We start from the raw sequence: 3,284 nt of genomic DNA, 5'->3' as shown, positions 1-3,284 counted from the left end.
CACGGCTCGGTTCACACCATAGTCTGGACAAACAGTTTCATGCAACTTAAATAGGAATTTAATAAAACAATGAGAAAAAAAAAGTCTTACATTAATTTTAATTACTGATACTAGTTTTAATCACTGATAATTACTGCTGATAGTTTTATGAGTGAATTATAGTTTTTTTTTTATACTTGACACATAGTTTTTCATTTGCATATTTATTCTATCTTGTATATATAGTGCCCGTTTTTATTTATCGCTACTACTTCCTGAGCCAACTGCATCAAAATTTAATTTTTAGATGTAAACCTCTAATGATAAATTAAGTCCGTCTATTTCTAAATCTACAGTCGTGGAAAAAATTACTAGACCACCCCTTGTTTCTTCAGTTTCTTGTTCATTTAATGCCTGGTACAACTAAAGGTACATTTGTTTGGACAAATATAATGAAAACAACAAAATAGCTCATAAGAGTTTAATTTCAGAGCTGATATCTAGCCATTTCCATGTTTCTTGATAATAACCAAAATCACTTAATTTCTTACATCAATATCTATGGCATTGTACTGCCAAAAACAGTGTTTTTAGGCATTCCATGTTTTCTTTTCTGTCTGTTTTAGCCACATGATACACACAGGAGTTAGTACTTGATTGCATAACCATAGTGTTGACTTTTGATGGTAATCATTTTTTCCGCAACTATGTTAATTTAGTTTGTCCCGTCTACTGTCATATAATCTCCTGCAGTAGTTGGCACTGCGAGGTGAAAATGTTAACATGCATTACCCCCATGGATACTAATTTATTGCAGGCCCAATAAAAATAAAAAATAAAAAAAATAAGGTAACAGGTCACCATTAACTGTAAAACTGAACACGATATCTAGTTACAAAAGATAAAGAGCAAAGGATGTGTTAGGAGAGTTCATTTTCCTCTACTTGGGCTCAATTAAAAGATTCACAAATTAAGCCCAACTATCCTAAAAAAGAAAATGCAGAACAGGAGGGAAGGATTGAGATAACAGGTGCAGATGGTAGCACTGTACCAACTGGCCACTTTAGCAACTTCTACAACATTAAGGAACACAGTCAATTTAATACTGCTCTGAATTACAGTTAAATGTAAACAGAGACGTGCAAAGTGTGTCTTCTATCTCATTTCATATTTGTACCTTTCATAACGTTATCAACTCAAATGCTGCGTTAACAACAACCTACAGCTAACCAGGTGGAACTCGCATTTGTGAAATTGCTTCAGCGACATTCATCAATCTTTGCATATGGGACACTGCGTATTCACTGTGTGACTGCATGCACTGAACTGTAATGTCTGTATTGTGATGGGAAAAAACATGCACCATTACCAACCTTAATGTTCACATCACACCAAATCAAATTCAAGATGTGACATAAGTATTTTGAATCAGGTGAATAATAGTGCAGAAAATGTACCTTTACAGAGCTGGGGCTCGGGGGGGAGAGAAATGTGTTGATGACAATTTTACAGCTGAGGTTTCTCAAAGACAGTCAGCATTGCAACCATGTAAGAGCTGAACTCAATCCAACGGAGATGGAACCAACTCAACACAGCTGAAAAAAGAAGAGAAAAATTCAGGAGTTACAAGAGAAAACAGGAAAATAAAACAACGCGATAGAACATAACAGCTTTTGTGGTACTGCCCTTAAATTCGATAGAAATAATGGGAAACGTCTTTTGTCATACCCTGCTGGACGGTACAGCATGGAGTCAAATTAGTTAGATGGCCATAGTCCTACACACATCATTACAAGAGCTGTGGAAGGAGTCCAGTACGCTTCAGCATGTGATTGTCTACAAGTCTGTCCATAATGGTGCACAGACCACACTTTGTGTCACCATGGAGATAAGCATTTTTTGCAGGAGTGTGTGCGTCTATGTGTGTATGTGGGTGAGGAAGAACAGGGCAACTGATTCCTTCCTTTTCCTTCCCACAGATCTTGCACTGAATAGATTTTATTTGAACTAATTCTACCCGTTCTAAAACGAAATGCAGCGGTGTTTTCAAATGTAGTTCTCACCGATTTGAGCAGCGCGAACAATATTCATTTTAGCCCAATGCACAGAATTTCGACAGGAATATTTGTAGTACAGAAGGGAATAATATTGCGTTAATGATAGGATTGGAACAGATTTCCCAGCCATTTTGATATACAGGTATATGTTGTTAAAGATATAATGTGTATAATGTGTATATTCTATGACATGATTTCTGTCCCACTCTCATTTAAGGATATATCAAAATCGGAAAATAGGATTGTTTTCTAATGGGAGAAATCACACTTAAACACGACAGCTCTGTTGTGTTTTGTCGTCTGGAGCCAGTAGTTATGACAGTACAGTATCCCTACTACTCCTCAATGGTGAGCTGTTCAGATGGCTCCGTCATCCTTGTCTGGGCTTTAGTTTGGCTTGAAATACTGGTATTTTAAGTCTGACAGGAAGAAACTGTAAAGTCCAGTTTGATAGCCAGGTGTTGGTGGGCGTATGTGTGTCTGACTGGGAGATTTCCAACGGACACAGACTCGTACTGTATTGGTTTGTGTTGTGATATGCTAAAGAGGCCTTTTCAGTTTGCCATAGGAGATCGTATTATCTTTAACCCTTTCATGCATACTGGTCACTACAGTGGACAGCTGTTCTACAGCTTTTCTCTTCTATATTCATGGATTTTGTTGTTTTCGTTGTTTTGTTTTTTTTTTCACACATATCTTTATTAAAGTTTTAAGACACTACATATCTTTTCTGACATGAATTGGTAACATTATGTAGATCTCTTCTGAGCATAAACCCCCAGAAACACAAATCCCTCCCCATAGTTTTCACACAATTTATCAGTAAATACATGTTTCTGTGCGTCAAAAATAAAACGTGTGGTGTCCAGCTGAGTGGACATTTTTACAACTTCATGAAAAATAGGTCCATAAGAAATGTTTTTTTTTTTTAATGTATTTTTTAAATTATTTTTATTTTATTTTTATTTTTTAAATTTATTTTCAAAAGAAAATTTCGATCGCATTGTTTTTTCATGCCTGAGAAGAATAAAAAACACAGAAAAAAATTTGATTTAGGTTCTCATAATTCGTGCATAAAAGGGTTAATGACAAAAAAAAAAAAAATTTCTTGCCAGAACCCCTACAGAAGTACATGAGCAGAAGTCACGGGGGGGTAGCAGCACAGCAAAGATTCCACCAATAAACAAATGAAGCCTTAGAAATCACATGAGATTTACATGTACAACAAAAGCCGACAAAGTGCCTTTT

This window comes from Sphaeramia orbicularis, chromosome 24 (assembly GCF_902148855.1).
Source record: "Sphaeramia orbicularis chromosome 24, fSphaOr1.1, whole genome shotgun sequence".
Taxonomy (NCBI): Eukaryota; Metazoa; Chordata; class Actinopteri; order Kurtiformes; family Apogonidae; genus Sphaeramia; species Sphaeramia orbicularis.
The sequence above is the reverse complement of the archived record's forward strand: the minus strand, read 5'-3'. Positions refer to the sequence as shown.